At 34.0% G+C, this 24,213-nt stretch overlaps 1 long non-coding RNA gene across 2 annotated transcripts in view; it reads left to right on the top strand.

Moving 5' to 3' along the window:
* LOC128988324 (uncharacterized) overlaps positions 1–24,213 on the top strand; it is a 163,076-nt gene that overhangs the window by 111,914 nt on the left and 26,949 nt on the right. The gene's annotated exons all lie outside the window — the stretch shown is intronic.

Here is a 24,213-nt window from a genome sequence, read left to right as displayed (position 1 = left end):
TGGTATACTGAAGTCAACACTGACAACACTTTTGTATAACATGTGCTTTGCAATTGAATGTCTCTTTGCTACATATCGGAATTTACACAACTATTCTTCTCTGTTAAGTTGTTTCTTTATTTTGATATCTTAACGTGTAGAATACACGTTTCTTAAGATAAAGAAAACAAATCATAGACAATAACGAGGCAACACACATAGCTGTTTAGTTGGTTTGTTTTGTGGCTTTAGAACTGTATTTTGGGGCAAAATTGTTGTTTTTTTGTCAGTCTATGGTCTATTTTTTCATAAATAATTTAGTTGAATGCATTTTTACAACCTAATGCACAGTAACTAAAAGTTTACAAGATGACTTTTAAGATAACTTTAGGTGACCGGTAAATAGTAGCATAAGAATATTTGTTGGTTAGTACAATTACTTCAAACATTTATCAAAGATTTTTTAAACTCGACCTTAATTTTATTCCCTATCTTAACTTTAGTGAGATGTTTGTATCACAGGTATTTTATGAAGATAGTTCATAAATAGTTGACCAATTCAGTGCTAAAATCCGATGGGTGCAGCCTTAAAGGCTCTTTCAGAAGGTACTGTATATATTTTGTGAAAAAGGTTGAATGGATGTCATTCAACATACGTAGTGCTTTAATGAAATTCAAAGTGCTTAAACAACCAACTAATCCTTTGCTTATAATGTGATTAATAATAAAAATAAGTTTTATGCGCGGAACAGTCTTCCTGCATTCTCATACGTTTAGAACGCACTCCTAGTTTAAAATAGATACATTTTAAGTCAGTACTCCAAAAAAAAAAAAAATTATATTAAATTTGAAATGCTTTAAATCCTGGATACACAAAAACAACCTTACTAAAGAATTTCGGGATTTCCTGTTTCAAATCGATATGCTTCAACCACATCTTGAAATCAAATAAACGTATATGCCCGATAACACCACTTTACACAGCAAAACTGCCGAAGCCAACCCATTACCGTGGACTCACCAACTGCTAATCAGCTGGTTAAAGCCGTTACTTCCATTTGTTTGTAATTTGCCACAATTTGGTGTCACTCCGCCGCATTCCCGCCATTTACAATTTACATAACCTCACGCAGCCTCCGGCTCTTCTTCTTCCTCTCTAGGTGTAATATAACATGTTATGATGGTCGGCGCGTTTTACCCGCGATAATGTGACCGTTTACCCGCCAATATGCGGTTTGTTAAGTCACTGCAGCTAACGGGCCTTGCGCATTCACGTCTTGTTTTACTAGTTTTTCCTGTGCAAGTCTCGTTGATAGGGTGTATGATGGCTGTCGTAGTTGTAGTATGTCGTTTTACCTGCCATCTTTGAGTTTACACTTATGTTTGGACACGACCTCTTCAAACTTGGTGTTAAATTATAAGGGATATTATTATTGAATAGTAAATTTATACGACGCTGAGACAAGGCTGCATATTTTCAGGTGATGAAAGTGAAGGATGAGTTTGGAATGAAAATTAGATGGTAGTTTTGTTTTTGACTTATATCACTTGGTTCATTAGTCATGATACGTTATTTAACACCGTTACATCATTTTCAATTGGGACGAGACGCCACCTAGGAGCGTAATTTAACCCAAATACGATTGAAATGATGGGTGTAGAATGGAGTGTGATATGTGTAACTTTGTTGACTGAGATCAGCTGTTTCTTCAGCCAGGATCATTTATTTAAAGCCCAATGATCAGGAACAGCTGGGTCCATTTTTTAACCATCAAAAAGCTACTGACTTTCTCAGGATTGGACCGGCAACATTTAGATTACTAGATGAGCACTATAAACATTAGCTACAGTTATCTATTCTTCAGCAGTCTTTTAGGCTGGGATTAATGTTTATCCGTATTCTTTACAGAAACAAAAGCAGTATAGGTACCGGGTTCCTTATGGTTTTAGTTTAATTTTCCTGCCTCCATTGGTTCTTACCACGTATCGGTACTAATAATTCCTTTTTAACCGACTTCCCCACTACCAACAAAAGGAGGAGGTTCTCAATTTGTTTGTGGCGATGTTTTTTTTTTTTTCTATGTATGTTCACCAATTTCTCTGTGATTCTTTTACCGATCAGTGTGGTTCCACCACCAAAATAACCAGGAGAGTTTCTATTTGGTACCTTATATATTATGTTTAAGTATAATATTTGTTTCGGTGAAAAATTCTGAAAACCTTAAATTCAACATTTATTTTGTTTACATTTGTGCAGATTGTTTACATTTGTGCAGAGAAGGCAATAAATAATAATAACATTCCTACAGCTGTTAGTTAAAACCATTTAAATGAAGCTACAGACAATTCTTCATGAAACAGTTGCTTAAAATTGATCAATAAACTATTTCTTGCCATGGAGCCTAAATGAATTACATTGAGAAAAATGCATTTTGTTTTGCTTACTATAAAAAATGTATTTTTAACGTTTGACCTGATTTGTGTATACAGTAATTCTGTTTTTAGTATTGAATATTCTGACTTACAAAAACATATATGTTTCAGTGAATAGCTGTATGATATTGACAAATAAAGGTGTATTGTGAAAACCAAAGCATTCGTAAAACAGGTCTAAATATAAATTAAATGCAATTATACACGACCTAAGAAGTGTGACAGTGCATAATCGTCAATTGTCTTAAAAGTGTTAAATATTTTAATTACTAAACATGCATTTGCAGATGTGGAATGTTTATTGATATTCTCTACCCAGTTACTATATCATATCAATACTATTATGCCTGCTTCGGAAAGTCCTAGAGGAAAATGATTTGCAATTTCGACTAGGCTATATCTTGATCAAACAAAACCACCTACATGGCTTGCACCACTTTTAGCTGAACCAATCTTTCATATACATATTTCATTTGCAGATGTGGAATGTTTATTGATATTCTCTACCCAGTTACTATAACATATCAATACTATTATGCCTGCTTCGGAAAGTACTAGAGGAAGCTGATTTGCAATTTCGACTGGGCTATATATTGAGAAAACAAAACCCCCTACATGACTTACACCACTTTTAGCTGAATCAATCTTTCATATAATACTTTCCAAAGGTCCTATACGTGTTAACGACCAATTTTCCACTTTTGAGAGATTTTTTAGTGCTGGTGGCTGAGGAATAACTTTCATATTGTTCCAAAAGGCTTGAGACGTTACTGTATTTCTTTTTATAATGTAGAAGTACACCGATTGCAGGAAACGATGATGTCTGACATTTCAATGTGTCTAGAAAAGACAATTAGTTTTTCACTAGCCCTAATGTAATGGACAACTCTTTCTTTCTTAAGGAATATCTAAAAATGTTTATTTTCATACCCATTGATTATGTAACCTGAAAAGGTGACTCAAGCAGTTTTAAAATAATGATTGTTCTGTGGAACTTTTGATTGTTTCAAACAGTTTTGCTTATCAAAAACCTCAAGTAATTAATATATAAAAAATTATACAGTCACTAAAAATCATGAAATAATTTATTTTTGTAAAAAATACAACCGACTTCAAAACGCTCTAAAAAGAATGAAATAATTTTAATAAAGTAAACTTTTGTATTAGGCAAGCTCACGTATTTCAAGTCGGCGCGGCTCAAACTGCAAATATGATTGAAATTAAATATTGTGTGTGTATTATGAAAATCAATAAATTGTAGCTGGATAACATAAATATATAAAAAAAACATACCGAACTGTTTTATTTATATATTAAAGGAAATGTTTTCTTGTATTTTATGTTTACTTCAGAATAAATGCATTATGAAAATAACACACACAAATGTTCTATATGAATAGGAAAATAATTTAGTTTGATATTATGATAGGGAAAAGAAGCTAGTTTAGTATTAAAACGTTACTTATCCAAGTTAGAAACATTTAAATACGTTATAATCTTTTTAAAGATACTCGTTTAATACCACTATAATGCCGATCTCTGATTACGGTAATAAAATAACACTTAACGCATAACTATGAAAAAGACTGCAGATTAACTCCTTTAGTTATAGATAGTCACCTGCAATATGGACACCCTCTTTCAATTTTGTATCAAAGATCATCATAGAGCCACCACCATCATCATCATCATACCACGTATCGGTACTAATAATTCCTTTTTTCCTTTAAATAGCCTTTGTACATTAAACTACAACACGTTATTTTCTCCACAAAACAACAACATACTGGAGGAAATATAATACAATAACTCTGTTATTGTTATAAATATATCAGTGTTCAACACATCTGTGTTAGTGTATTTACTGTATTTGTTTCATTTCCATCGTTTCACGCAGTCACCCTACAGGGTGTCCACATTCTGGAAAATCAGGGATAATCATGGAAAGTCATGGGAAAAATTCTGGTCATTGAAAGTCATAGAAATGCCAAAAAGTCTTGGAAATACCCACTGATGGATGGATTTGACGTAACTTTTCAATGCTCTAGTCGGCTGTAACCCCGATTATTGTATCATTTTTAAGGAATTTCCACAAATGTACGTCAATTCAATTTATTACAGTTGTATTAGTTTATGAGTTTGTATTAGTTCAATACAATCTGTTCCTACTTTATCTTATAATTTAATTTAATATTGTAGGATATTGTTGCAACAGTATTAATGTATATAAAATGTTACAACTTAATTATTACAACTCAAAGTACAAAACAGTAGAAATATTGTTATAATATGTTTTGTTGTCTTAGTTCGCGAGTCATGGAAATAAATGACAAATTTCCTGTGGACATTCTGCCCTAGCTCCACTGTTCCCCGTCACATTTCCACGTTTCCCCCATCAATCACTTAACACTCAGTGCTGACGTAGTGTTGAATGCAATGCTGGAGACTGAGTGCTGATGTTTGGAAGGTAACGACGCAGAGGCTGTCACAGTTGGTATCATTTGTCACGGAACTTCAATGTTTGTCACCCACTGAGTAGCGGTTATACACGTTTCTAAATATTTTGAAATACTCCCGCCGCACTGCAGCAAACCTGTAGACTAAGCTAATTATTAGTTTTCCTGGTTGTATGGTCGTGTTTTAACTTAAATATTACCTTAAAATTGTTGGATTTATTGTCTATTTAAATAACAATAATTTCAATGAGGTTTCAATAAGGTTTGCTACTCACGGGAAGGTTATAAAGTGTATTTTTTATTAAAGTGTTAATAGCTTCGTATCAAATACACGAATTTGACAAATTTAATAAAAATACATCACTGAACAAGCAAATTAACAGGTTTTGATTTATTTTCCATACAATTTTTATAAGAATGTGATATTTAAAGTTTTATCTTTTTTGCTTCTTTTATAAAGCAATTATCTCCGTAACCAAGCTTAAAAGAAGCTTCAATCGTTTTTACTTTTTTGCATTACCTACCATATTGAAGCGTCAAGCCAATTTCAAACATCCACCAACTTTTAAGGAGAAATTGGACCATTATTCACGGAAAACTAACAAATTGCAAACCGGAGGTAAACTTGGTGATTTAAAGTTTCATAATTCAATAAACCTTGCGTCCACCAATAAACTTATAAATTATGTGATCAATTTCAATGCTCGCAAGAAACTTTTCTACTAATCCAAATCACCCTCACTTTCTTCCGAGTTTGTTTTCGAATGTTCAAATTCAGATTTGGGTAGCGATTGTCCGTTTTCTAATATTTGGAAAGTTTTTTCTCATCGGCACGTAGGTTAGTCCCATCGGCACGTAGCTAGTAAGGTGACGCGTCCAACAATCAATCAACAATCAGCTGTTACACCTTGAGGCAAAGTAACGGTTACTTGCAACTGTGACAGGCGACAACTCGTGACAACTGATGATCGCTGGCGACTGTCACTGGTTGTGACCATTAGGTGAAAATACTAGTGACCTAGATCGTGGATTTGATAAGGTCGTCGCATAAAAAGTCGTTACATTTCTTGGCTGTGCAGTGAAATAATTAGAAATGTATACTACTTTGGTCGAATTTTGGTCATTAGTTTTTTTAACTGCTTTTAGGATTCTAAAAATTCTAATCCAAGCTAATGATTCTGTAGAATTATTGTGAAAATTACAATCTAAGTTTACGCCCTTTAATTTTGCATCTCCTAAAGTTAAATGGACTTATAGCTAAAGGAAAATTGTAGCTATGATTCGGGGGAAATATTAAAAAATAAATCAAACATAATACACCCCCGTTGTTGTTTTCCATGTGTATACAATCGCAGGATAAAAAGAGACAAAGAATATGGGTGAGACATCACACAAATTTTACGATATGCCTTCAATACAGATTTGTGATGCAGATACATTTTACGATTTCCAGTAGGCCTACATTTATTAAATTTCACGTTACTGTATCAGGAAACCATGGTAGGACATCGTCATAGAGCTGGTATAGTAGTAGAACGCGGGACTTCGGTCTCCGAGGTCCTGGGTTCAAATCCCGCCAATCACTGATACATTTTTCGAAAAGATAATGGCGCAACTCTCTCTAGGCATAGCTCCTGGAAGGAGCCTAATTCTGGGATGTGGAGGGACATGACAAATCTTCAACTCATGGTTTTACAGCTTCGAGTATCCTTACATGGACCTGTCAATATTAAAAATATAAAAAATTAAGAAAAAACTCTAGCTAAAGTTCTTGTTACGATATGGGTCCGACAAAGAATATCTCAAGGGTTTATATGGGGAGCAAACTCACAAGCATACTGCTGTTTATTCACTGGTGTATTCTGTAGCTCAAGGATGGTTGAACAGTTTTCATTTCATCCCCATGTATTCACACCCTGAAAGCATTGGAGTTTCTACAAGCGTTTTTTTTATTTAACTTAATAGTATCCTAAAAGTTCCTTTAACCTAACTAAGCTCCCTTAAAAACCAACAATACCAATGATTATCGTGACCCCCGTTTCTAACGTTGACTACGGAATCTTTATTTTGTACAAAATAATAGATCCACCTGTCTGAAATATCATAAATTCGTAGGTGGAACTAAATGCTATAGATAAAATACAGTCAGATTTCCAACAAACCCTATTTTATTAGTTCGTTAGCGTGGGGTTGTTTGAAATATATTAGGTAATTTTTACGAAGGCAAAACTGATTGTAAACTACAAAAGGATAATATTTGTTGCTTACGTATTATACCGACCACACCTAATAATTATAACCTAACCAAACCTTAGGGTGGTTGTTTTAGGTAGGAGTAGGAAGATGTTTCTTGACCAAATATTAAATTTGCTGGTGGTTACTAAAAACTTCATCTGGTTACATGGCGTTTATTATATTATAGACATTCCATTGTCTTATTTACTTACTTACACGAAAAATATATACGCTCTATAAGATTCTCCAAAGAAGAATACCCAAGACAAATTGGGTCTGGGAATTGATCAAAGAACTAGAAACTTTGAGAGCTCGTTAGTAAAATATGACAGCCACCGTCTACATCAGCTGATTGTGGTGCAGACGACGCTCAGAATCAGCTGTTTTGAGTTCCAAACTAATACCAATCACCTAATTGAAGACCCAGTTTCCAACGATAAATTTATTTTAATGTTTGTTGTGTTATCTTTATGATTTATAGGTTTAAACATTTTGTTTGCAATTAATTGTGGTTGTTGGTTTTGTGAATTGATATTACCCAACCGTGTACATACTATAATGGGGGAATGTTGCTGAAAGTCAACAGTCCCGGAAGATCAAATAATTTATACCTGTGCCGCTAGGTCAAAAACTACAATGTTTGCAGTGTCTGTAGATCAAAAATCCCAGTAAGTCAAATAGTACAGTCCGAGCTAAAAACGTGGTCAATGTTAAAGCAATTGACTTATTGGGAATTTGACCTAATGCAACAGCAGTTTTAATATAACGAAATACGGTAAGGCCCCGTTTATGCACCAAGCGCGGGAGCGGGGCGATAGCGGGCCCGCTCCCGCTGTAAATGAGTCTGTTTATGCACGAAGAGCGATAGCGGTAGCGGTTGGTCAAAGGAGAATGGAAGGGGGACACAGTCTTGCCAACTCAAACTCTGCCAAATAATTAACACAACTATTTGTCCTAAGTGCACGTGCGCATGGATCAAGTTGGCAACCTTGGCTTCAGCCGCTCCCGCTCCCGCAGTGCATAAACAGACCCATTTGACTCAATGTAGTTGAAAACCGCTCTATTCCAAGCAACCGCTGCGATTTCTAACTACACAGCGGGCGAATTAGAAACCGCAGCGGGAGGTCAACCGCTATCGCTATCGCTCTTGGTGCATAAACAGCCCCATTTAACTCAATGGTGTTAGAAATCGCTCCCGCTGTCGCTACCGCTACCGCACTTGGTGCATAAACGGGGCCTAAAATACAAGTTCAGTTTCGCTGAGTCAACAGTGCCGGAAGATCAAAAGCAATAAAAGTGAACGTCGATTCAGTGTAAAGTAGACCTCCTGCAACGCTTACTACACCAACAAAACTTGCTTTTAGTTACTTCGTGTTTTGTCATAATTAGAATAGAGCTAAAATTATCATATTTGGTACATAGCTTATCTATTAATGCTTCTTGCCAACTGTTTGGTCAACACTGTAAATAGGTATAGTTTATGTAATGAAAAGCCTTTCGTCAAAATTTGTGGCATAAAATACACGCAAGGACGATCTGAAAATTTCTGGTTATTATACGTTTGTAAAAGGAGATCCATTTAATTTTAGAACTATTTTATAAGTTATAATGTAGTCTACACATAAACTGTGTAAATGTATTACGCCTCGGAAGGGTTGAAACATGTCCCGGAACTCTCTACCAATATTTTAGGGCATTGCTCCTGGGTAAGAAACATGCCTAAATATCATATTTAAATTGTCCGGAAGTCCTTAGTTACTCACACAGCCGCCATTTTGTTTTTTCCAGTTATTAATTTTTTTCGAATGAATGGTTAAACATACGAAATGGAAACTTTGCACAAACATTAATGACAACTAGACAAAGCTGCAAAAAAATTATGAGGATTTTTGAAATTCATAAAACAAAATGGCGGCCATTTAAAATTTTTATAAAATCAACGGTTTTTGAGCTATTTAAGAAACAAAATTTTTAATTGGTCGCCATTTTGTTTTATGAATTTGAAAAATCTTCATAATTTTTTTGTTGCTTTGTCTAGTTGTCATTAATGTTTGTGCAAAGTTTCCATTTCGTATGTTTAACCATTACTTAGAAAAAAATTAATAACTAAAAAAAAACAAAATGGCGGCTGTGTGAGTAACTAAGGACTTCCGGAAAATTTAAATATGATATTTAGGTATGTTTCTTACCCAGGAGCAATGCCCTAAAATATTGGTAGAGAGTTCCGGGACACCCTGTATATATTATTAAAACTTAAATATGGTTTTTTCACATTCTGAATCAACCAGTCGACGGATTTTCATTATTTTTATGTTGAAAGAAAGATAATTTTGAGAACTAGGGAATGTCAAAGCCATAATTATAATTAAGAGCCCCAGTTTTTTAGAAATTAAGTTTTAATTTTTTTAAAGTCTAGCAGCCAACGCTAACCTTCTAAGCCAGCTTTTAGTACAATATAATTTGCTTAGCATAACAGCTGTAAACATTCAGCATTTGTGACACAAATTCAGCATTTGGAAACAAATTTAAAGACATATTTAGAGTTGACTTATTTATACTATGTGTAATGCTGACCATTGATACATTCAATTCCTAGGTATGAGGATGGCAGATTATTTAAATTTGCATAGAAAAATAGTAGGATGTTCAAATTATTTTTTAAAGGAATCTTTGTAATCATCGATTTGTTTTAGTCCCATATAATTTGTTTTAACTAACAGCTGGTTGAATGTAATATTGTTCTATATAACTATTAGGTTTTTGGCGAATTTCCCATATAGGGAATAAGCTATTACCGTAGTACTTATGGTAACACCTGGACCCGGGACCGATTTAATTTTTCGTTTTGAGGTCCCTAGAGGCCAAAAACACCATCCGTTCAAATTCATATATACAGGGTGATCAACTCAAGGAGGCCACCATTGGGAAGTCGGAAACGGTAAGAATTAGAGAAAACATTAAATGGGGGACATTCCTTTATTTTTTGTGGCAGTTAAAAATATGATTTTAGTTTTTTTATCATGTTTTCGGATAGAATATGCAATTTAAAAACTTTTTTAGCCTTGACACTTTTTCGATAAACCCACTCGTTTAGGAGTACAGCCTATGGAAAAATGACTTCCGGTGTACATTTTACATCATGTAGCTCCTAAACGAGTAAGTTTAGAGCAAAATTGCAAAAAGTAAATTAGTCTTAGAATTGCATCTTCATTCCTTAAAGACTATAAAATAAAAAGTTTTCCACTTTTCAAGTTTGCCGCCATTTTTTTAAATAATATAATTTATATTTTTAATTAATTTTATGGTCTTTTTGGAATGTGGATGCAATTGTAAGACTTTTTTACTCCTCGTATTTTTGCTTTAAACTTACTTGTTTAGGAGCTACATGATTTAATATGTACACCGGAAGTCATTTTTCCATAGGCTGTAACTCCTAAACGAGTGGGTTCATCGAAAAAATGTCAAGGATAAAAAAGTTTTAAAATTGCCTATTATGTCCGAAAACATGATAAAATATAGGGTGTTCGATAAGAAATTTCAAATTTGGCCGCCATTTTGGAAAATGGCGGCTGAATTTCAAACGACTAAAATCATATTTTAAAACTGCCACAAAAAATAAAGGAATGTCTTCCATTTTAAGTTTTCTCTAATTTTTACCGTTTCCGATATCCCAATGGTGGCCTCCTTGAGTTGATCACCCTGTATAGCCTATATTTATTTATTTATATATTTTTCCTGGGGGGAACCCCAAGACCCCCTCCTTTTTGGGGGGTATTCCATACCCCCCAGGCCCCCGGTGACCCCCCCCCCCAAAATATATGTCTAGGAGCGCCCTTGTCTTCTTTACCTATAAAACACATGGGATACAGCCTTTTCTTCACTGATCACGTAATGCGTGATTTTCTATAAAGTCTTGGAAAAATAAAAGGTAAAATAGATAGAATAAAGGTGTACTGTATGTGGTTTACACACAAATATTCATCAAACTGTGTGACATTTTGTTATTGCAATGAACAATTTGGGAGTATCGTATTGTTTAAGTCGATGGAAAATCTCTGTTGATCCTGTTTTACAAGCAAACCAAAAAGATACATTAGTCACCACTCTATGCGACATATTCTAACCAGAAAATTGTAATCGTATGATTCTATAAGCATTGATAGGATTGCAAAGTACTTCACAAACATTATTTCAAGGGTAATAACAGTCACAATTTCCGCCGACTTTAAAAGAGTCAACTAAACTACTATACTAATGGACACACAACTAAATGAAACAACTAATGGAACAACTCACGATGTACATATAACAGTTCGATATAAGCATTGAGTATACACGTCAGTGGATACGTGTATACCGTACCCAATGATATAAGCAACGGTTCTTGCAATTTATTACTTATTGTTTTTTAGAGTTGTTTTCGGACTTACTCTGTTTTCGGACGTACTCACACACTCGTATAAGGTTGTCAACGTTTGTCATTGATAATGTAGCCATGTTACATGGTTACACCCGTTGTCAAGAATATGGTTACAAGTTTTCCGTCTGTTTTTGAATAGCGATACATTTTTTCACATACTTAAGAACCACCTGATTTCGTGCATTACATGTTCGTCTCAATTTTAATTGCTTTAGTAGGCATTATTATGGTTGATGAGGACTTCAATCGGTCCTTTCAATGATAGCTCATGAAATATAGTACTTTGTCCATTAATTTTATTGTTTGGTAAAATGGATTAAATTATCCTGCAAACCCAAATAGAAATAGTATATATAGTATTTGAAACAAATCAGTAACATGTTAATAATGTAACCTACATTATTTCCTTGAATTGCATAACAGCAATTAACTGGGCTGATCCTAATATAAATAAATCAATATGCTCTTCATAGGCATAACATGGGTTCATAACATGAGCCGCTGGGGCTGAGCCCAAGGGATTTAAAAATGTAAGGTTGGTTTGCAAATGTACGTGACACGCTCTTTCTAATGAGACATGAATGGTCAAAATCACCTAAGAAATTCGGAGGAGTTCAACGGAAAAATTTCGTGTTGGCGTTATACAGTATGGTTGAAAAGTCCTGGATTGGCTATATTTTTTTAACAATATAGATAAAGTAGTGAGACTTGGTATATCAATAATATAATAGCCATAAATATCTACTGTCTTAAGCTATTATCACTGTTTAATCCCTTAAGGGGGATGGACCACAAAGACTAAGACAAAATTCGTATATAATTTTAATACTATTTTACCTGTTTTTGAAATGGCGACCATACAAATGTATGCATTTTAAGCCAAGTATGAATGGAGTTGAGTGTGTGATGAGTGGAGCGATCTTGTTGTCCTGTTAGTGACTAAGGCCGACGTAATCCTTAGACACAGCTGTTAATTAATAGTCCATACAGTCAATTAATAGCAACAGAGGTCAAGTTTGGTAGGTATCAAATTAAAGGTTTTAATTATAAAAATACATTGCCGCAAACCCAAACTCAAACGATGATGATGATAATAATGTTAATGATGTAGCTAAAACGTATCGTTTGAAATTTAACAGCTGAAAATAAGTTAAATAGAAAAGGTTTTGGTTAAATCCATCAAATTGTTATTGGACACTAGTAAGTACTTGTGCACTTTTTTATATTGATTATATGATTATATAGATTTACTTTGGATTTTAAAAATGTGAACGTTTTATTTTATTAAAGATTTATGGTGATACGTAAATATTGTGGTGTAGTAAAGTATATTATATTGTAGTTAAGTGTTAAATTTTGAAATTTTAGGGTGAATCGAGATGAAACTTTTTTTATAACATGGGTCTCTCCTACCTACATACCAAGTTGGATACATACCAAGTTTCATAAACATCGGTTGGAAAAGTGTAAAGATAAATATTTGTATGTAAAAAATACAAAATGGCGGATATCTGGTTAACGAAACGATTTTGGAAAAAATGTTATCCTTCATTTTCTGTTTATTTTGACCCAAGGAATGACTAGGTAAAGTATCTCCCCGCTTATTTTTAACACCCTGTTTATGATGTATTCTTATAAGTGAAAAATGTAAGCTGGTAATACAGAAAGATGTTTTATAAATAATATGAATGTACTGGTGATCTGTATATTCATCTTTTTCTTGTTCTTAGAACTGTAAATTAAAAGTCCACTCAGCAGTCGCATCGTACGATGTAGTTCTTTCCATGCGTTGCGAAATGTTAAATTTGCCGTCCTCTTCAACCCAAGTTATCTATTGAACCACTGATTGTAAAAAATTCAAAAAAATATATTTTACGCATCACACTTTTGGCTACAACTTTGCCACAGACAAAACCTCCTTAACCCAAAAACAAACAAAAATCTCGCATGCTAACTTTTTCATGCTAGAAATCACGATTTAAAACTATTTCACCATACATATCAATTTTTATTAATTAGATCGGTAAATAGTTTAAAGTTCCAACAAAATAGTCATCGAGTAGGACTAACCAAGAAGCTCTGTGCCAATTTTCAAAATTTTAGCACAACTTTAAGTACACCAAAAAACGAAATTATTGAAGTCATGCGTCGAGAGGACTATCGCTGTTTTTAACAGATTATACTTTTGACCTTCCGGCACTGTTGACTCAGCGAAACTGAACTTATATTTTATCTTATTTCGTTATATTAAAACTGCTGTTGCATTAGGTCAAATTCCCAATAAGTCAATTGCTTTAACATAGACCACGTTTTTAGCTCGGACTGTACTATTTGACTTACTGGGATTTTTGATCTACAGACACTGCAAACATTGTAGTTTTTGACCTAGCGGAACAGGTATAAATTATTTGACCTTCCGGGACTGTTGACTTTCTGCAACGCGTCCAATGGGGGAATGTTGCTATGGATTAAATTAAATACGTCAATCGCTCAAGAGGTTTCATAAAAATAGTTCGCTACTTGTCAACGTAAAAACACAGTTATTATGTGTATTTCAAATGTAATAAATGGTTTGTTGTTTAAGTACATAACAATAACAGTGTGCATCATATGTACTTTACTACTTTTTGCGATTTTCCCATATAGGGAAAATCTTATAACCGTAGGTCTATTGGTAAGACCTGGACCCGGGACCGATTTATTTTCTCGTTATGATGTCCCCAGAGGCCAAAAACACCATCCGTTCAAATCAATGTGTCCGTTGGCACAATTACTCGAGGAGCAAATTCATCGGATTTTATTGAAATTTGGTATTGCTCGAACGAGTTCGTGGACCAGCATGATCGGACTATGTATTCGTAAACTGTGTTTTATGTGAGAGTTATTGGTTTGGGGAGCGAGCTGGTCTAGTGGTTAGAGCGCGGGACTCCGGTTCCTGGGGTCCCGGGTTCAGATCCCGCCAAATCACAAATGGATTTCATTTAAGTGATGATGCCGTGTAACCCCTAGGTCTAGCCTGAAGTAATGTGAAAAACAATTCCGGGCTCGTGCCTAGCGTCCTAGAAAAAAAAAATAAAATTGAGTAAAAATTCGTTTTTCCAAATTTGGACCAGAAAAACATTAATTCGCAATTGCTTTCCGAGAATTTTTTCAACTTTGTTAAGAAAACAAATGATTTAGTATGTTGAAGGGTTTTTGCACAGTTATTGGCTACGAAGAAATTTAAAAAAATTTAATTTAAAATGTTAAAATATATTTTGATGAAACATAGCAAATAATTTATTTTATACTACGCTTACTACTTTTTTAACCAAGCTAATTTACTAAAAAACACACTTTATAATCCTTCCTGTAGCAGCAAACCTACATACTCGTTAAACATGATGTTATTTAAATAGATTTAAGTTAAAATCAAATCAGGCAAATGGAAATTCGCTCAGTCTGCAGGTTTGCTGTGGCGGGGGTATTTAAGTAGATCGATTTATACGACAAAGTAACAGATACTTCGCAGTACGTCGAGCGCAGCGTTAGATTTTATAATCGAGTAAACTTTTTTGTCTCCGGTCGCGAGAAATAACTGTACAATAATTAACTAGAGAACGTCTATCCGACGGTGACTAGGAGGAACTGTTATTTCCAACTGTTACTTGTAACCTTGTAACCTCGTTATGACGCGCTGGATCAGTTATTAGATGAAAGATGGTCCATTAATAATTGCCTATACTCTACATGTTAGAAAAGTATAGGGTAGTGGGTCAGAGCATAGATTAAAGGAGAAGACAAGCTTTGTGTATATAGTGTCTACAAGTGGCCAGTGTGTGTAATATATTGTCTACTCCTTTAATCTACGGTCAGTGGTACTGTCTAGCTTAGCAATTTAACAGATATAGGGAGAGGGTAGAAGCGTAGCAAATGGCCAAGATTTATTAACTTTTAAAATGGTTATTCTTTATGTATTTATGTATAGCCTTCACTGTGCACAATCGCTAATACTGAATTAATACTGAAGGTTACACGAGGGGCCGTGCGCAGACTACGCATTTTATTGAGTTCAAAATTTGTGCCCGGGGCAAAAAAAATACAGTAATGCAATAACCATTGAAGTTTTTCTAAGATCAGATTAGATTAATTCTATTGATTAAATAATTAATTGTAGATTTATTTAAACGACACCTAGGCTTGGTAAAAATCTGTTAAGTCGGTCGGGTGAAGCATGGACGTTACAGAGAAAACCATTATTGTATTAAGTATATAGATATTGTATATAGATACATGGATGTCACCTGTTTCTAAATCAAGAATGATTAAACGAAAGAAGTCGATTTTTAAATAGTATAGACACGTTACTACGCGGTTATACACCACTTTTTTGATCTGCTGAAATATAAACGGAAGATTTATCTGTAATCTCTAAACTGGATGCTAAATATTACACGATGTTTTTAATCTTTATGAAACATATCTTACAAATTATAATTAATTAATTAATTAATTAAATTATTTATTTACTCAATATTTAATTTTTACCCACAATAATCTTTCTAAAACATTGCCAAATACAGTTTTTGCGAATCTAACTGAACGTCATAAAATTTTAATTGGGCGTCAATAATGATTCCAATTAAGTTTTATTCAGAATTCATGGTCCTCATTCTGGATATTGTTTTATATTAATAAAATTATTTCGTTACCTTACAATATCCTTTTTCGGTGTTGGTAGATAAACTACCTACGTGTTTCGTGGCTTTACAAGTTTATGACGAATCTGAGAAGAGGATAAACCTGAGGATGTGGCTGTCGACACGAAACATGTAGTTTATCTACCAACATCGAACAAGGATATTGTAAGGTAACGAAATAATTTTATTAAGTTTTATTATTGCACAAGCACAAGAACTGATAGTTCTAACCTAACTAACCCAAAGTAACTTTAATGCACCTAACCTAACCTATTCTTAACCTAACCTTATATTGCTTGAGAGTTTGGCCTTATTGAAACCGTGTACAATTTGTATTGTTGTTTACCATATTAGCTAACCTCAGTTGTTTTTATTTTGAAACCCTCTTTTACAAACACACTTCGGACTAATCCCAGTAGTTGCCTGCGTAATTCAACTTAACCAAAATAAACACTTTCCCCCACTGGTTCTGTTTACTAAGTAATATATACTTGTCAACAGTGGCCGTGGCTGTCTACGGTGACTATGGTGAGTTAACTCCGTCATACCCGCATTGTTTTATCGTTTACGACGCTTTCACTGTGAAACCCCCATAACTGGGTGAACTGAATCGTGTATATCTCTGTACTAAACCTGCAATTTGCGCGAATGGGAAATCGCATTTTACTCCATTGTTATCATCCTGAACTTTTGTTTTGCGTCATAAAACAACCGTTGGTGTCTAGAAATGAGTTAACTGGAACCCACGAAAGAAATAGTGTAGAATAAGAGAATAATGTAGTTGCGGGCTTCAACAATAGGTAACATTTATCTTTCTGCCCTTTTTGTTAAGGAAAGGGCCAATTGAAGCGGACATTTGAAATAAATTTAGAAATAAGATTAGAATATAAATATAATTTGCAATATAATTAAATAACGGAAATTCGTGAAATCGATAAGATAATGAGATTTATGATAATCGTCTTGCAATTGTGAATAAAAATGCTAATATTTCTTCTTGAAAAGGTTTTAAACTCAATTCCCATACTATGTTCTATTGTCATAAAATTGTGATTGGAACGGAACACTTCGTGAAAATCTTTAACGATGTGTATTAAAATAAAATATTCGATTTGTATATTACATTTGAATATCACCAATAACCTATTTTATAATTCTTAACATGTAGATATCTAATAAATAGATGATTTGGAATTTATTTCAATCCATTTCATAATTACTGGTCCATTGGAATATAACCAATAGTGAACAGAAAGTAACTAACTCGTAGAAAAGGGTTAATAGAGTAATTTAAAATAATTTTTCCATCTTCATTAGACGTTTTCCCAATTAGAATATAATGCATATTGGTTAAACTGCCACGCCAGTAAGCTGGGGATTTCATTGACTCGTTTTCCAATATTTTAAATGCGGTAGCAAGAGATTTAATTACCCCCATCACATGGAAAAAAACTATAAAACTTTCGGATGATTATTATGATTGATATGTCTAACAAGTTCACATACCACTCATTGTTATAATACTTTTAACGCATTCTTTTACAATACTTATTCTTTGAGCTTGTGACAACACCATGCTGAGTCGTATTATAACACCGAACCTCATGATAAACTAAGCAACAAAGCATATCAGCTGATCGGCAATGAAGTAAAGATAACAGGGATACCAATGTTTGTTTTATCGTAAACCTACTTGTAATTTGGGTTGCGTTTTTACTGTTGAAACATGTTTTTTTATGATAATTACGATCAAACCATGCTATCCACTATTTTGAAGGTACTCAAGAAAACCATGCTATCCACTATTTTGAAGGTACTCAAGGATGCCGTGCTGTATTGACCGAGATACAACTCCCCAGTGTATATCGTGGGCGACGGAGATTTCCCCGACCATGTTCGTGTCATTGGACAACTCCGGACTAGACCAAACTATAACTCCACCACTAACAAGGCCTCCTAGGAGTTGTCTTACATCACTGGAGTTTCACGGTCAAGTTATGCAACTTGACTTTGTGAACGGAAACATTTGACAGTTTCCAGCTAATTTAATAAAACATACGCATCTGCGTAAAAATATCTGACGGATAAATGCTACCAACTAGGAATTGAAAACTCGGTGTGAATAAATTTACCAAGTCATTGAATTCAATTGTTGATAACGTGGCACAATTATTACTGACACAAGTATCGAAGCATTAAAAAATACAATGAATATGTCGAACCTCTTCACCATTCTAAGAAATTGTAAGTATTAATCTTAAATTGTACTCGAAGAACTTCAATTTGAAGATCATTAGCAATTACAGTAGAAACTGTCATAGATAATCATTAGAATTTACTATTAACGCCAACCTCATAATAATTTTATGTTATACACTATATACAATGCAGCTGAAATAATTATCTACGCGTCTCCTATTGCATTAGTTAGGGCATTTTCTGTGTCTTGTACTCATAAATTTGTCTAACTAAATTTATAATGTGAAAGCAATTGCATAGGATTAAATGTTAGTTTTCCCAATTTCAAACAGTAAACCCAAGAATAATTATTGGAATCCCAAGGTTTTACTCGTTTCAAATTAAACATACCAAAAAACCATAAATTGCATCATCCCGGAGCTTTTTAGTCAATTTATGTGCCAGATTTGGCCAAATTAACGTTTGACACACTATACACACGAAATATTCACCGTATATCCATAACGTTTACAGCCTATAAGACATATACACATTATCTCCATGACGTAAACACCCTTGTATTCATGAAGTATATACATACCTCATATACTTGACCTATACACCATATATACAAGACGTTTACTTCTTATATACCTGGCGTATTCAACTTATAAGGTATACACATAACCTTATATGTGGGTACCTTTTATACCTTGTATACATGACGTACATGTCTAATAATATGGCGTACACACCTTATAGGCATGACGCCACTATACACACCAGTCTGCACAGTGACGGCTATGAGGGTGGGCCGGGTAGAGTGTCGTCGCTCCGCCTGAAGGCAATGTTTCATGAACCTTGTATACATGACGTATACACTATACACACCAGTCTGCACAGTGACGGCTATGAGGGTGGGCCGGGTAGAGTGTCGTCGCTCCGCCTGAAGGCAATGTTTCCATTATTTATAACATCGCAGTTTGAATTATTTATGTCTCATTGTTGCCATGTTCTGTACCTCAGACTGTATTGAATACGCGCTTTGCCTTTTAAAAACCTACGTGTTAGAGAGCTTACCGAATAAAAATACAATTCCGTTAGAATATACCTACGATTATTGTATTGGTGGGAAAGTGTAAAGTTATTGAAATATTTTGGCTGAAATGCAATTGAACTGTGTATTGTGTTTGTATGGACGATTAAAATACCTTCATTTACCCGGGAAATATATAAAGTAAGTTTACTCGATGACATTTTACAAAGATTATACAGTAACGTAGCCAGGTTTTCAAAATAGGGGGGGTCGACCGACCGGGGAGTCCGGGTGAAGGGGGGGGGGGGGGGGTCCGGGAAAATTTTGAAAAATATAGACCCTAAAACGGCCTTTTTTTTAGCTCTCTTGGCATTGAAAATAATCAACCCCAACATCAATACAGTACGATTATATAATTCTACATTTAATTTAACAAAAAATATTATATTTAAGACCAGAAGGGGGGGGTCCGGACCCCCAGGACCCCCCCCCCCTGGCTACGTCACTGGATTATAAGTATTTAAGATTTTCACAGAATTATATTGTTTCCTTACGATATAAGTTTCTATGTATACATACATGCTACTACACAAAGCGATGTATACAATTAAATTTACAACATTCTGATTGGAGTTAGTGTTATGTATGTTACGAAGTTTTTAACTTGATTATAAAATGGAATGATCTTAATCACAAATAGAAAGAACTTTAGGTACCTTCAGTCGTAGCATAAATACACGGTATAAACTTAAACGAAACCCTGATTTTACAAATATTTAACTCAAGATGTGTAGATATCAAACTCTGTTGCAATATTTGCTGATGGATACAATGGCATGTTTGGCAAAAAATTCCAAAATATGTTTTATGATATTCAATTGGATTAGACCATTACCCACCCTCTAAAAGTACAGTATTTCTATCGTATTCTTGCAGTATTAACCGGTACAAAAGTCCCTCGTTGGTATAGTTTTACTACTACCTCTACTAATAACCACACTAACCACTACTACCATATTACTACCATAATAACCACTACTATTGAGCCAGTTGTTAATCACAAAATAACAAAAAACGTGTCTGAGATGCTCTATGCACTTGCTCCAGTAGAGCTAAAATCCTAAATCTTGAACGTATAAGGAAAAGGATTTGTCTGTTTGTTTGTAGTCATCATAATATACACCACTTATGTACAGTAGCCTACATAGTTACACCAATACTCTTTACTTTCTTCTTCTTTTCTCTTTTCCTCCCCTCCAGGATCGATGAAGTGATATAATTACCAACCCCAAGTCCCTCAGGAGGTCTTCTTGATATTGTCTGCATTATTCAGTCTTCTCTCTCTCCCCCCTTGTCCATTCATTACGACTGAAGGACCTCCGCGGGACTACAACATGCAAACGTTGTCAGCTTTATTCGTATTTTACTCCGTGACATATTTTTTGTTAAAAATAGTATGAGGCAGTTGTATCATTTTAGGTTGCATTTTCAGTGTTACATTAGCAGCTATGTAAAAACTAAATTATGTTGTCATAAGCCTTACTCGACTTAAATATTGTATTTAAATAGTCAGTGAAAAACTATTGGTATATGATATAAATATTGTTATATTGCATGAGCTGTCTAACGTTAACATTCCTAGATAATAAATGTCAGAAATATTGGAGAAAAGTTATGGAATCGGGAAAAATATAACTTACTGCATACCCTTTTTTAACCTCCAATTTTCCTACTAATGATTTATCCAACCAGAACTACTTAAAAATTTAAAAGTAGTTTTGTATTGTGTACGTATGGTTTAAAACTTTCTGTGTGTTTTTTTATATTTTTAAATATGATATATTGTTTCTTATTGGTCGAACAACCCAATAAGTTTTATGTAAAAAATATTTTTGGAATATTATATTACGTATATTGCTTACAGAACTCGTCTTTGAATTGTTATCAAGAATTAAAAGCTAAAAACAAGCACATATTTTCCAAACATAGACTATGACTACATAGTTTGGAATAAATCTGCAGTAAATTAGTTCTAGATTTTTTTTGTAAACTACCTTATTCACTAAACAATGTTGACTTCTGAAATAGCGTTGAGTATTTGAATTATTTTGAAGTTACAATATGTATTCGAGCCAGTTGCTAGCTGATCCAAGAACGCAGGACTTTGGTCTCTGAGGTCCCGAGTTCAAATACCAACAATCACAAATGGATTTAATAATGTGATAATGCTGCAGCCCCTAGGCCTAGCCTGAAGTAATGTGAAAAACGATACCGAGCTAGACCCTAAGACATCATAAGACAAAAATATGTATTTTAGCAACCAATAATTTTACCTTACATATAATTTAACACACTGTTATAATACGTGAACTTCTACAGACATTGTATTGTATGTTCGTAGCAGTTGTATGTTTCCCAGGCCATCCATATTTCACCCCGGCCTTGCGTTGGACCCGGTCTGCTACACGCGCCCTCATTACGTTCGGGTTTGATTTATCGTTATTATTTTGTTTATAATTTCACACTCGACCAAACACAATTACACCATTGGCAATAAATTAGGTGAATTGCGATTCGCTGAATTTAAATTTTGATTTGTGCTCTACAATTGTACTTAGGAACCAAGTTAAAACGAATTTAGCCAAACGTGTTGTAAGATGAAAATTACTGCGGTAGACACATTTTTAAACCTTCAAACAAGCTGTAAACTGTTAAATTACAGAAACCCTGTCACATCAATTAACACCTCAGATTAATTAATGGCTAAAATATCAGATCCGTTGGTGTATATTGTATTTGAAGCTATGGTTGATACAAAGTAATATTTTCTTAGTAAATTGCAAATAATGTACCTTAAATATATTACTAAAGAGGTGTCAAAAAATTTATATGTAATCGCCAATTGTTGTAAATGATATTTCTAGGCAGCATAATTGTCTGGGTAGCCTAGTGGCTACAGTGCTCGCTCAAAACCTAAAGGTCGCTGGTTCTATTCCAACCAAGATAGTTTCCAGACCCAGATTTCATTTATCATTGGAAGTAAAAATAATGCCATTGGCGTATAAATCACAAACCAAACACACAAAAAGTCTTTATAAAATCCCAAGAGTCAAAGATAACTCTTTGAAGTATATTTCAGAGCTAAGATGACAATTTGTTTTATAGATTTTGTCAGTCTGTGGCATACTAATTTATTCTCAGTTCTGCTCCTGTAGAATTCATCATAATTGCAAAATCATAGAGATAATCTTATGTTGCACCGATAACACACCAGCCTAGGTTAGACACGGTTGGGTAACTAAACCTTTTAAATGAATGTAAATGCGTTTTTGTAATGTACAAATAACCAAACCCAACCTAAAATTGTGTGGTCGGAATAACATAATGCTACCCAAAAAGCACTGAAGAACACTTAACACTTGTGAATTAAAAGTTTACCATTTAAATTCCTCTTAAATAGTACAACAAATTTCCCCTAGATTAGTATGCGGACCAGTCTTTGTGGCCCGGATTCAAATCAGTATTATAAAATCATATACATAAACACGCAATCAAAATTTTACATTTGACAACATCAATGTAATAAAAATAATATTCTCTATGTCAACATTTGACGATTTAATTTTCATTTTCCTTCTGGTACCTCGCTAATCGTTGGGGAAATTAAAAGAGATTTAGTTTTAGTAAGGTGGGATTACATCCTCTAGTGTAGGATTATATCAATAATTAGTACATCGGCGAGAGAACGCGGTTGGCTTAACATGTGATACTGTGTAGATAATTAAATTCATATTAAATGAACTACCCACGGTGACCTTTAAAGTTATCTTTTAATAACGGAATTATTTTACAATACCTTTCATGACAATCATATTATCCCAGATATTTTTAGTTTTTATAAACAATTGAACATTAAATTGATAATTTTATCATGCGTATAATTAGAGAAATTAAAATTTAATCTTAGATGATTGTTGTAATATTTACGGAAAAAACTTTCCACTGAAGCACAAGGACTACCTATGGAAATGCAATAACGTGCGTCTATAGCCAATAATAGTTCACTGACTTGAGTATTTTTGAGTTAGCTTAACATTATAAGCCTACTTTAATTGAAACCCGTAATATATATACTTAGTTTTTTATAACTTATAAAAAGTACGATTATTTTCTGAAATGTTTATTATTGTGTGTAAATCAAAATTTTAAGCTAAAATGTTTAACTTCGTTAGTCTTGCACCATCATCAAGATAGTGTTTCCACTTTGCGTAGTAACATACAGACTGTGAAAAACTTTCTCTGGCTTAGTATTCATCAATAAACTTTGGATGTTTGACTCTACTTTACTCTCTTTAGTATGTTTTTTCCCTACATAAAATACTGTACATACAAATAAACTTACTAAACTATCCTACCCTAATCTAAGGTACCGAAAATCGAGGTGTGGTTAATATAACAGCATCGCATTTATTCAAGTTTTGAGTGTGATCTAGTAACACGATGGTTGGTATGTGGTAGGTTATTATTAGGTTAGCGTCTTGGTGCGGGGGTATGAGTTCAAACCTAGTCTATAAAAAAATTAGGGATTTAGACCGATTTTTGAGTTTCTAACTACACAACAAATGCCATTACATTGAAATGTCCAAACAGCCTATAGATGCTAAAACATAATCCTTTTAGCGAATTTACCATAGGTAATAAGATTTTACCGTTGGTCTCATGGTAAGACCAAGCCGAGGGAACGATTTAATTTTTAGTTTTTATGTCCCCAGCTGCCCAAAACACCATTCGTTCATA

This window comes from Macrosteles quadrilineatus, unplaced genomic scaffold (genome assembly GCF_028750875.1).
Source record: "Macrosteles quadrilineatus isolate MER2022 unplaced genomic scaffold, UCM_ALF_1.0 Scaffold_3__2_contigs__length_128488019, whole genome shotgun sequence".
Taxonomy (NCBI): domain Eukaryota; kingdom Metazoa; phylum Arthropoda; class Insecta; order Hemiptera; family Cicadellidae; genus Macrosteles; species Macrosteles quadrilineatus.
The sequence above is the reverse complement of the archived record's forward strand: the minus strand, read 5'-3'. Positions and strand labels throughout refer to the sequence as shown.